At 31.1% G+C, this 13640-nt stretch overlaps 1 long non-coding RNA gene across 1 annotated transcript; it reads left to right on the forward strand.

Annotated features, from left to right (window-relative positions):
* Nucleotides 1–459: 459 nt before the first annotated feature.
* On the forward strand, nucleotides 460–6830 carry LOC134715674 (uncharacterized). Its single transcript, XR_010106792.1, has 2 exons — nucleotides 460–547; nucleotides 6221–6830. It is a non-coding gene; the product is annotated as an uncharacterized LOC134715674 (long non-coding RNA).
* Nucleotides 6831–13640: the final 6810 nt, after the last annotated feature.

Consider the following 13640-nt stretch of genomic DNA (forward strand, 5'->3'; position numbering starts at 1 on the left):
ACTAGATATACTAGAACAAAAACCATATCAAAGACAATTAGAGATCAAATACTGTATACAATAATAGACAGGTGTTTAACCAATATACCAAGCTCTAAATCGAGTATAGAAATGATCTGAATATATTTTAACAGGAACTGGTCTGGACCGTTTGTAATAAGTAGAATGAGCGTATATAGTGTATGTAAGCTACAGTTAGGTTGTTTATTCATGTCATAATTATTTATACTCGCCTCATGAGATGTCAGTGACTTAAAACATAAAGAATTAAATTCTGACATTATTTCTTTACGTGATACAATTTCAAATATCCGCAAAACGTGTTTTTCAATGTGAAGTAAACAAAGAAAATGGAAACATATGCGTTATCTGCAGTTATATATTTAATTTTGGTTAACTCAGGTATCAATTTTGATAATTGAATGAAAGGGTTATGAGATAATATATTGAAAAATACTACTGTTGTTAGTAAACTTATCGCCTATCAATAATCGAAAACTTTCCTATTCATTGTGAACTTTCAAAACATTGAAACAGTTTGAGAAATGTAAGTACTATGCCTTCCATATTTTTTTCTTTTTCATATTATTGGGATATATTTCTATTTCAGATTCTTCTTAAATTAAGAAATTGAGATGTTTATGAATGTATTGGAGTTTAGGTGTTCTCGATAAAGGTTAATCCAGAAAAAAAACGCTTCGTGCATGTACTTAACAAATCTGTAAAGTGTTATCATTGTTTGATTTTGGTATTTTGACGCCAAAAATTGGATTAATTCACAAACCAAACTAACGGTCAAAACCAAAACGTCGTAGAGCAGAGAAAACCGATCGAAAAAGCAAGAAGACAAAAGCCATACTTCAGATCTAAGCAGAACTAATGAACCAAAGGTACGATCGAGTAAAGTTATTTTTTTAATTCCCAAACGAGCAGTTCATTTTATTAACCAATTCAAGTCGATACCAAAAAAACTAACTGTCTATTTTACTGACTGTTTATAACACAGGTATCGATGACATCTCAAAATTGATTGACCATACAGTTATTTTATTTTGAATTTTTTGAAATACTAAGGTTTTTCTACCTCAGGCATAGATGACCTTATATAAGCTGTATTTGGCAACACTTTTAGGCATTTTGGTCCTCAAAGCTCTTCAACTTCGTACTTTATTTGGCCTTTTTAACTTTTTTGGCTTCGAGCGTCACTGATGAGTCTTTTGTAGACGAAACGCGCGTCTGGCGTATATACAAAATCTAGTCCTGGTATCTATGATGAGTTTATTTACAACCACTGGGTCGATGCCACTGCTGGTGGAGATTTAATCCCCGAGGGTATCACAAGCCCAGTAGTCAGCACTTTTTGTGCTGACATGCATCGTCATTGATATTTTTATATTTATAAATTTACTGTTAACAAAATTTAGATTTTTTTGAAATACTAAGGTTTTTCTTCCTCAGGCATAGATGACCTTAGCTGTATTTGGCAACACTTTTAGGCATTTCGGTCCTCAAAGCTCTTCAACTTCGTACTTTAGTTGGCCTTTTTAACTTTTTTGGCTTCGAGCGTCACTGATGAGTCTTTTGTAGACGAAACGAGCGTCTGGCGTATATACAAAATCTAGTCCTGGTTTCTATGATGAGTTTATTTAATATATATATACTGAACAGAAGAATTTCATGATACAACAGCTTCCAGTTTAATTTCAAAGTATTTGTCTAGAATTTTATATCGATTTTGTAAAGGTTTTTTTTTTCATTAGATGCGAATAATTTTTAGTCATCTTTTTTTTTCTCGTCGTGATTTTCTAGTTCAAACTGGCATTTTTTTTAACTACCATTTTTCACAATTATCCAAACAACGAAAATTACCGAGCTTCACAGAAGAAATCAAAGTTATTCATTTTTAATACGACACAATATATAAACAAGAAAAATATATTTCACGGCACTGGATAAAGACTCGACTATACAACTGATAGTCAAATAAATTGATAATGTTAATAAGCAAATGTATAGCGCGGTTCGCATTAGAATAAGTAAATATAATAAGCCAAACTATTGACTATGTATATGAGCCTGCCGCCAACCCAACGGCCGCCAAAAACCAAAGAACTGTGCTGAACAAAGATATTAAAACAAATTAGTTTTAAATAACATTTAAACAAAATACAAAAAAAGCTTGTAAATCTAGCATGCAAGAAATAATATCTAGCAAAAACTTAATAATTAACGCAAGCATAGAAGAAACAAAATCAACCATGAACTTAAACGTTTCTCCATACAAAAAACCATACCTCAAATGAAACGAGACAGCGCCCAACAGTGTGAGCAATACTCACTGAAAAAGTCCCTTACCTGCAATAAAATTAAAAATATTAGTACATACTATAAACGATAAATAAACTTCACAAAATCCTACAAATAATATAAATATCACCACTACATATTAAGGACAATATAAACAAATAGAAAATTCAAACAATACCAATTGTAGTATGGAAGGATAAATATCAACAATAAACTACAATTTTAAAGGAAGAATAGCAGAAACATGAATTCAACCATTTCTAATCCTTTAACTCCACTTGAAAAAGATATTTCGAATGACAAATTAACATATCTAAATTAAATGAACAGCTCTTCTTTTAAAATATAAACCTAATTGCCTTGTACCTTCACAGTTAAGATGTAAACCTTCGTCTTAATAAGCAAATAGTTCTACCTTTGGCTTTCCACAGTTAAAAAAAATATCTATACGAATGAATGAATTCTACTTTATAACGCAAACATAAATACAACAAAGCCATTTTAACCTCCTTAATCTCCTGACCCGTTTCCTCAAAATTGGGTCGGGAAGAATACAAGCCAAAGCAATCACCATAGAAGGAAATAACAATTTAGCAGTAGAAAAAAAGGAGTGACGTCCGAGCAAAAACGGTAAAGACCAAATATACTACTAAGTCATTGGTACCGTTAATGTTATTGAAATGCATTAAAGACAGAAACAGATTGTCGGATTTTTCAAGAGTGAACGTTTAGCCTCAACACACGCAAATAATATTTCCCCGATGTACGAATTTGATTGATGTTATCAATTTGTGTTGGACAATCTAATGAAATTGAAATGATATTTTATAATCCTTGACATTTTGTTCAGTTTAATAATGCCGACATGATTTGAAGCCATTAACCTACAACATGCTGTAAAATTGGACAGAACCACAGGAACACAGTTTCATATAGATAAGATGTTGTTATCCCGAAGATAACAACACAGCAATATCTGAAATTACTTAAACACTTGACAGATATATACATGTTTACTAAGCTCAAACATACATTTGGAATATATTAAAAAAATAAATAAATTAGTATATGTAGCAAGATGGCAAATGAAACAATTATCTATAAAAAAAAAAACAGGAGAAAATGTGATTAGCTTTATGTCACCAAGTCAGGAATATGACAGTTGATTTGATGTGTTTGTGTTTTCGATTTTTTCCTTTAATTAGGGACTTTCCGTTTTGAATTTTCCTCGGAGTTCAGTATTTTTGTGATTTAACTTTTCACTATTTAGCCTTCAACAATGTGCAAAACCCAAAAGGTCCTTTTGAAACAGAATATGAAAAAAAAATCAGATAAACAACGTCATAATTCAAACTTCAGAGGTGACGGAAAATCAATATGTCAGATGACATCTTCTGGATTAAAGGTTTCTGACTTTGGACAGGTGCATTAGTACTTATAGCCGATTTGACATGTATGTGGGCGCTTCGGAAAGTAAGTATTACCAATCTTCAGATAATCAGAAAAGGAAACTATTTATTCCAAAATAAGCTTATTTACTTTATCACGTCATATTCCTAGTTCACACGTACATTTCATTCGAATTGAATTCGAATTGAATGCGAATCAAATTCACTAATCGGGTTCACACACTCTTCTTTTTTAATTCGAATTGATTCGAACAGGCTAATTCGCATTAACCAACCAATTTGCATTAGAAATCATTTTTTGTTGATACGAATTAAAATTTCACGTCGTTTGGACAGTCAAGCAAATTTCACGCGCATTGCATTTCGAATCATAATTTACGTTTGGACGTAAAACGTTTCGAATGCGAATTAAACTAATTCGAATTACGTGTGAACGCAGCATACAAATAATAAAGTTAATCAGAAACACTGCTCGTATTATTTTTCCGTGAAATTAGTAATAAATAGAAAATTCGCTGATTACAACTAAACATTTTGGGAATTGTTTCGGCATCAGGATCCTTATAATATAATGTTTATCTTAATCAAGGGGACTGAACACCTTACCTTGCTGATCTCTTCTTTATTCCATATGAGTTGGGTTCCTTCAAAGAAGCTAGATCAGTTAATTTTCTTTCCATAAACAATCCACATTTTTTTTATTAGGTTCCATAATAACCCAATCCAACAAATAAGAAAAAAACAGATACGGCTTCATTGTTAGACTTATATCTCGAATTTGACATACACGGTCATCTCAGCACCAAAATCCATAACAAACGAGTCGATTTCAAATTTTAAATCAATTTCCCACGACATAGTAGCAAGATACCAACTTCACCTGCAAATAGGATATGCTCTTCCCAACTCACTCGATATCTAAGAGCTTGCAGCTAGCACCTAGACTGTATACCTGTATATAGTCCGTATTTGGTATCCGGTTGTTGTTGCTCGGTACTTATACATCCTGGTAATGTGTTATTGTGGTTATATTTTATATTCTGGTCGTTCATTTTTGCTTATGACAATTTCTTTTGGACTTATTTGTTTTTATACTGATCAAAATTATAAACAATGTTGACTGCTGTACCAATATTTTTTCTATATTGTCACCCATTTTGTCTGTATGTTTTGTTCACACATTGTTGTCAATTTAATGGAATTGTATGCGACTGTCATACACGTGAGAGGTTTAGTTAGCTATAAAACCAAAGAACTGTTCGTTTTTAATTTTCCTTGCAGTTTTGTGGTTTTGTTATTTTACATTGTATCAATATAATAAATATTGTTAGAACCAGTTCTAGCATTCGAACAAATTATACCACATCAGTAAAAGTGTGAAGTGAAAATGTTCTTGTTCAATATCTAAATTGTGTTTTTTTTTCATTTTGTCTTCATTATGGATAGCGTAAAAACTGACGATATTGACTCTTTTTATTAGTAATATCAACTAGTTGATTTTCATTAAAGGATAGCGCCTAGATGAAACCAGAACCATCAAAATTTACTGTTATTCGAAAATAAAACGTTCTTTCCATAATCCGGTCGACTTTGTTTTTAATTATTTTACACATATTTATAATGATTGATTCGTAAACGAGGAAAAAATGCAAAATCGAAATTAAGTATCTTGTTTAATACTCACAATATATCTTACAAAAAGGCAGTTCCATAGAACAATATCATATTTACAAAATGTAGATAGACTATGTGAGTCTGTTACTGTATTTATGTCATTTAGTGTAAGCCGAGAACAGTGATTACGTACCGCTTTACTAATATTAACAAATATTTTATAAAGTTATAAGCGGGCACTGGAGTGGTCGAGAGTGACTACCAATATTCCCTGCATTCGTGTTACCGCTAGTTTCGATAGCAGTAGGTTGATGAAACATCATATAATTTGGCTACACAATTCCTCAACTTTACATACATTTTGTTTGGTGATATACATTTTTACAAATCTAACTGTTTGAATACCTATGTCTATCCGTTTACTCGCAATACATGCTTGGACATTAAATATAAATCGAAAGTCAACAAACAGCAGCACCATCATGACTGAAAGACAAACATCATTACATTGGAATACATGCAAAATCAGAGGTTTATTTTGTTTACAAAACTTTGAATTATTCGAAAAACTAAGGATTTTCTTACCCCAGGAGTACATTACCTTAGCCGTATTTGGCACAACTTTTTGGAATTTTGGGTCCTCAATGCTCTTCAACTTTGTATTTGTTTGGCTTTTTAACTTTTTTGATCTGAGCGTCACTGATGAGTCTTATGTAGACGAAACGCGCGTCTGGCGTATAAAATTATAATCCTGGTACTTTTGATAACTATTTACACTTACAATACATCTACTTGATCCTTCATATTCTGATTGCTATTTGTTAAGAATTAGCAGTACCTTCATGTATGTTTTACAATATCACTCTAAGAATTAATTTACACTTTTTCAGAGAGAACTGTCACAGATTTAGATGAAAGTTGAACCGAATGTCATAGAAATTGAAAATGTCCAATGAAAATATAAAAACACATACAATAGCAAATAGTACCCGGACTGAAGTTGACGGTAAGACATATGAAAACATTTCAACCGTCAATACAAGCGGAGAAATGACCAACGGGCAACCCGAAAGAAGAAAATCGTTGGACCACACGAAAGATGCACTGGTGAGACCGAAGAGAAAAACATCCCTGGACCATACATGGGAACCTCAGAGTCAAGTAGACATTGATGTGCGCATATGCAAAGCATTATGTAAAAACGAGGAAAACAAATTTATGAATATGGATAGAATGTTTGATAGACAAAAACATGAAGCTATAAAATCACAAGATTTTGCTATGTCAAAATATCATAAGAAATTGGAACGATATAAAAAGGCCAAAAGTTAAAAGGAAAAGCGTCGTTTGAATATGTTTCAACCAAACATAACTCATTACCTGTTGATTTGTTATTTTACTTCCTTATTGATATTCAAATGATATTATAACATGCAATTGTTATCACATAAAGAGATGTCAATGTCCACATGAATTGGGTAAATTGAATTAACTCATGAATATTCAGTCATTACTGTATGGTCCTCGTTGATTGAAAAGGTCAGCTTAACATAGTCGCTCAAAATGTAAAGCATGTTTGTTTCAAATGTTATTCAATGCATGTTATAATTAAGCGTGAAACAATTTATCAGGATGCTTTTGCATATTATTCAGTTAGATAAATCGTTTTAAAAGCACCAATTCTATTCTTCAAGTGTCTCTGAAAGTACATGTAGGCCAAATAAATGAATAAAGAAAAAGCAAAAGTAGTATACCGCTGTTGAAAAGTAATGAATAGTTTTAGAAAAAACAATCTGGGTTTCAAACTAAAACCGAGGGATGAGATCATCTATAAGAGAAAAATTACGGAACAACAGAAACACTTAAGTGCAACAAAAACAAACGACAATATAAATGGAAGCGAACTATTTGTTAACAGCTGCCATTTTCCTCACTTGGTACACGACATTTTAAATCTTGTTTAATGGTGAGCCTAACTTTCCGTTCGTACGGCAATACATGTATTTAACAATTTAGCTTAACACTGGATGACAGAAGCACAAACAATCATAAGAACTCTCAGCACAAAAACTAAACGCAAAATAAACAATATAATTGTTGTAACAACTATATTTTTTTTTGTGTTTTGTAATAAAAGAACCAAGGAAACGGATACTGTTATCATAACCAAAATAAAAATGCTCATGTTGCTCAGTCTGGTTTTCTTGTTTTGTCGACTTTGTTGGTCTTTCGGTTTTTTTTTGTTGTTTTTTTTTTGGAGGGGGGGGGGGTGTTGGTTTTTTATATTGTTATTTCCTTACTGTTATTGAGTGTTGGATCTCTTCTTGTAGCTTCCGCCGCTTTTTCTATATACAAATAAACTAGCAGTATACAAGTTTGAATTCTGTTACAACTTCTCCTTACTACGATGTTTTTATTTGTCTTATGTGGATACTTTTATGATATGTCATATTGACATCATACTGTTAAGTGCATATCTTGGGTATTTTACCTGGAATATAAAACGATATACTAGTACATATATCTATATTTGTGTGTTTTTAAAATGTTTAAAAACCTCATAAACAACGCGTACATACAAACCCTTCGCTAGCACTAGTAGAGAACACCAATATTTTTTACAATTTCTTGCAATACAAGAGAGCGAACTGTTAAATGATAGTTTGCCCTTTTGGTTATTAAAATCATCTGGTACCAGTTTATATCTGACACAATGCTTTTAACTTATTCATGAAGATAGTATTGCTTTTATACATCATTTTGACATTTTAAACATGATCAAACAGGTTGTCATTGTATATTTATATATTACATATGAGTTACACCACTTAGTATGCACCAAACATTTAAAAACAATAGTATTGAACTGAAAGTAAAATAAAAAAAATCAGCTTAGTTTGAGTCGCTCAGTAAAACAGGAGTAAAAGATACCAGAGGGACATTCAAAGTCATAGATCGACAATAAACTAACAACGTCATGGCTGAAAGAAAAAAACAGAATACGCAACATAAAATTATCCCGATGTTCTAATATCTATTATATAATACCGTTTAATTAGCCTTTACTGGGTGCTGGTATAACAATGGAGGTCCATAGGTATAAACTTTTGTTTTATCAAAGTAGGCAGTGCTTTACATATTGATTTGTATTTTGTCTGTTTATAATTTAGTCAATTTGACTTGAACACGTTTTCAAGTCATTTGTTTTGGTATTGATGCTTTAGGATGCTATGTCTTGTTTTGTTCTTTCTGCAGCATAGACATATACACATTTTATTAGTATAATCATGGTGCCTCAATCATTCACAACTAAACAAACAGATTCATGATAAAATTGAGAATTGATTTTGGTTAATTTGTCAAAGAGACAACAACTCGACCATAGAGCAGACAACAGTACTCGTTCGACCTCATCCATTTCGTAAATTCACTACAGTTTGAAATCAGTTGTGAATTGTTCAGACTGTACATTAGTTGATGTTTACCCTCATATAAACATCATACTGAATTTTCTGACGTCTGGACAGTACTGAATTATTTTATTTTTTATCAGTATAATATTTTTTTGTTTGATTTGTTTGATTTTCATAACTTCTTTTCTAAAACGGTAAAGATAAGTCCAGAAACACTTATCGTACACTCCAAAATCAGCTATTTTCAATACAAATATATTGTGTCTTCCTTTATATGGGTGGTTGTGTGTGTGTTGTTCAGTATATAAACTCATCATAGATACCAGGACTAAATTTAGTATATACGTCAGACGCGCGTTTCGTCTACTAAAGACTCATCAGTGACGCTCGAATCCAAAAAAGTTTAAAATGCCAAATAATGTACGAAGTTGAAGAGCATTGAGAACCAAAATTCCTAAAAGTTTTGCCAAAGACAGCTAAGTTAATCTATGCCTGAGGTAGTTAAGCCTTAGTATTTCAAAAAATTCAAAAAATTGTAAACAGTAATGCAAGTTTTACTATGTTATTTCTTTTTATCACAATGTGGATTATTTCTGTAACTAAATTTTATTTATTTAAGCTAACTTACTGTATATTTGCTATATGATTGCACTGTACCTACATTCCTTATTTATTTCACTAATAAACAAATTTTCACATGAAACGTCCAATATAACTTAAACAACTTTGAAAAGCCTAAAATATTAACATGAAAAGACAACTCATTTTCGTCTTTCGTCCTACTTTCAGATATATCGATTGGGATAAATCCGGTACTCTTAAGACTATTCAATAAAAAATTGTTCTGTCTATGTTCAGACTTTTCAGTAGTTCTTACTCGTCTGTACACATCAACAGCACAGTGATGCGTTCCAAAAGCTACTAGACAGTATTAAATCAATTAAAAGCAAAATGTCGAAAAGCAGTGCCAGTGGATTCGTCTGAAATTTACTACTAATACTTAATATTTTAATGTTCAGGCTTTTCAAATGATGACAAAATCAAAATGAATGTTTAGAACTAAAATGTATTTACTAGTCTTTTGAAATATCGTTGCATAATAAACATAGATAATTAGGCAAATTTTCGAAAAATTCATATGGTTTTATTTTGTAATGTGATGTTTTCTATTGATAAAAATATTACATTGCAAATAAGTGTCCGCAGTTTTTAAGATAACTTTATGGTAAACATTGATGTAGCATTATTAATAGACATAGGGTGCATATAGTTGGTTTGTTTTTTATGTTCTTATTGTTTATGCATATTGTTCGTGATGAACCTAAATATGCATCAATTTTTTTCAATGTTTAATTACGTTTGTACATTTCTCTAGCTTTAGGATGAGCTTTTTATATGTGACCCTATGAAAAACTGGTTGTAAATTCATATAAATAACGGAGTTGAAAACCCAGATTTCATAACAGTCTGAAGCCGATTTTAATTTTAATATTTGGCACAACTTTTTGGAATTTTGGTTCCTCAATGCTCTGCAACTTTATACTTGTTTGGCTTTATAACTATTTTGATCTGAGCGTCACTGATGAGTCTTATGAGACGAAACGCACGTCTGGTGTATAAAATTATAATCCAGGACCTTTGATTACCATTAACATATTTTATTTAATTTATTTAGAAAGTATTTAACAATCAACTGGCAGACCAAAGCCTATACACATCCTTCTTAGTACAAAACAACATGACTCATTTGCAATCATACAACATCTTCGTTTTTTATATGACAAATACTTTTGTACAACTACAATTTGAATTATAAGGGAATTAACTCAAAGTATAAAAAAAAAAGCATCACAAAACCGATATCCAACAACGGTCATAAAATGAGGATGGTAAACGAATGCTTTAAAAGGTATACTAAAACAAAACGAACTCCAATGCATATTTAAAAAGGTGCGAATCCCTAAAAACTCACACAATCAAAAGCTATCAAGCAATGTAACTACTGATAAACAAATGCCATTTTCTTTACTTGGTACAGGCATTTTCCGATTGAACATTGTGGGATTAACCTAGTTTTATATCCAGCGCAACATCCCATTTGTATTACACTTGTTTAAGTTCCATTATATTGACATCCAAGCAACCCAATAAGACATAATTTTATGAGATTACTGTAACAATGAATGGAATCCAGTAGCCAAAACAATGAAAACAATACATTATACATTTCATGCGTCCGAGGCACACAGCACAAACATACCACACAACTAACTTAACATTATGTGATATTATTAATATATTTACAGAAATCTTAATTGATAATAAATAAATTAAAATCATAATAACCCAACAGTTGTTATCGATTCGTTTGATATGTTTTATCATTAGATTTTACCATTTGATTAAGAACTTTCCATTTTGAATTTTATATACTTTATATACTTTATACTAGGTGATATAATTATAAAAAGTGTATCTAAATCAGTTGCTGAATGTCGATTTGATATCTTCCGTCTTTCATCTACAATATTACAGATTTTGAGAGTTCATAAAATAAGTACTGTAAAGAACATGGTCGCTCTTGTTCACAAGATTTATTACTTGGATATGTTTATATGTATTTCGTTTCCACTCTATATATATATTGATTATTTGACAATCAGATAAAAAATAAAATAACAAAAATACCGAACATCTAGGAACATTCTTTAAAAAAAACAAACAAAAAAAACATTAAACATAAAACAAAAAACAAAAATTCCTCACTTTGTACATACATTTTTAGGGGTAGAAAATGGTGTATATACCTGGTTTTAAAACTAGCTGACTCTCACTTGTATGACCGTCACATAAAATTCCATTTTTTTCTACAACGATGTGTGAACAATACAAACAGACATATTGGGTAACAATTTCAAACATATGGGTAAAGCAGTCAACATTTTGTTATGATCCTGAACTACATTTTGTATATAATTTTTTTAGAAATTTACCAGTGACGTCATTTAAAGCGTCAATCTATTTGTGTGATAGACAATAAGTGGTTATGTTGTGCTGTTTTTATCTGCTGCCCTAGGTTGTTTTACGTGTTATTTTTTTATTCTGTGGTATGTCCATTATATGGTCATTTTTGTTTATATAAATTTACTATTTGTTAAAGTATGAATTATTCTAAATACTGAGGATTTTCTTATCCCAGGCATATATAACCTTAGCCGTATTTGGCACAACTTTTTTGAATTTGGGGTCATCAATGCTCTATAACTTTATACTTGTTTGGCTTTCTGGTTACTTTGATTTTATCGTCGCTAATGATTCTTATGTAGATGTAATGCGCGTCTGGCGTATTAAAGTATTATTCTGGTGCCTTTGATAAACATTTACATGTCGAAATATATTATTGTATTGTTTGTTTTTGTATTTGTCTGTCGTGAATGTTCATGTATTTATTTGTACTGCAATCCTGTTGTTCAATGTTGTCCTTTTAGTGTTATATTTAACAATGCAATAAAAGTGCGATGTTTGGCTAGCCATCAAAGCAGGTTCAACACATCATTTTTTTCTTAAAATGTCCTGTACCAAGTCAGGAAGATGGCAGTTGTTATGTTATAGTTCGGTTCTATGTGTCTTACATTGTTGTTTGGGTTTTTCTAGCACTGTAGTATTTCTGTTGTTTCGTAGTTTTATTCTTATAGTTGATGAATGTTCCTCGTTTTTGGTTGGTAACCCGTTTTTTTTTCTCTCAATTGATTTATGACTTTCGAACAGCGGTATACTACTGTTGTCTTTCTTAATCATTTTAAAAACAAACAAAAAAGTATACCAACAAACAAAAAAGGCATATATAAAAAAACACCTTGGAAAATACGAGAGAAAATTACCATAGTACAATTTATATAAAATGCTGAATTAAACCTGGTTTTATAGCTAACCAAACGTTTTTACTGTACAATTTACCCAGTTTCAGTAAAACGGTGTTCTTAATTATTTTTCAAGCTTTATTTGCACTGCGTGATTATCTTTGCTTCTTTTATCGGTCTACTTATTTAGAGTGTAAGTTCTTAAACAGCAGTTTGCTTAAAGATGAGGACACATTATTAACTTCATATCGGTCATTGTTCTATTTTGTCGTTCAGTTGTTATCTATTGACATCTTATTTAATGAAACAATGTTTCCCTTTATTATTGAACAATAAACACTGCCCTTTCCTGGATCTTGATATTTATTTTTTAACGCGAAGCTTAATATCCCAATTTATGATAAGATATATTATTTTTCGTTTTCTATTGTTAATTTACAATTTTAGATGGTGACGTTCCCTTGGCACCATCTTATGGTGTTTATTTAGCTCAACTTGTTTGATTCGGTCGTGTATCATACAAAGCATTTGAATTCAACGAAAGAAATGTCTGTATTACTGAAAATGATTACACCAGTTTAGCAATTGTATGGCACTGTCCGGCTCCCACAACCAACTAAAGTCATATCGTATAGTAAGCTGTTTATAAAACTCAGATATTACAACATATCTAACATAATTGTCTCGATTTATTCAACAAATTATAGAAACAAAAAATGAAAATAAATAAGGAATATTGCAACCAACAATGTATGTTCTTGACTTGAGACAGCCTCATAAAAATGATTATGCATGTTCAAAACCTCTCCTAACATGGGAAAGTAGTGTACGTATTATTAGAACCAACCATAAACATTCAAAGAAATAAATTTATTTTGTTTGGGCTATTTCTGTTCGCTTAAAATATGGTTGAACTCGTTAAGAAAAGGCAGGCGATTTACTTTGACTTATCTCCCTTTTGCCAAGTAAAACAAGAATACACCTTATATTAAAAAAAAGATAGTCATATTAATGCCGCAACAAATAACAAATGAGCT

This window comes from Mytilus trossulus, chromosome 4 (assembly GCF_036588685.1).
Source record: "Mytilus trossulus isolate FHL-02 chromosome 4, PNRI_Mtr1.1.1.hap1, whole genome shotgun sequence".
NCBI classification, from domain to species: domain Eukaryota; kingdom Metazoa; phylum Mollusca; class Bivalvia; order Mytilida; family Mytilidae; genus Mytilus; species Mytilus trossulus.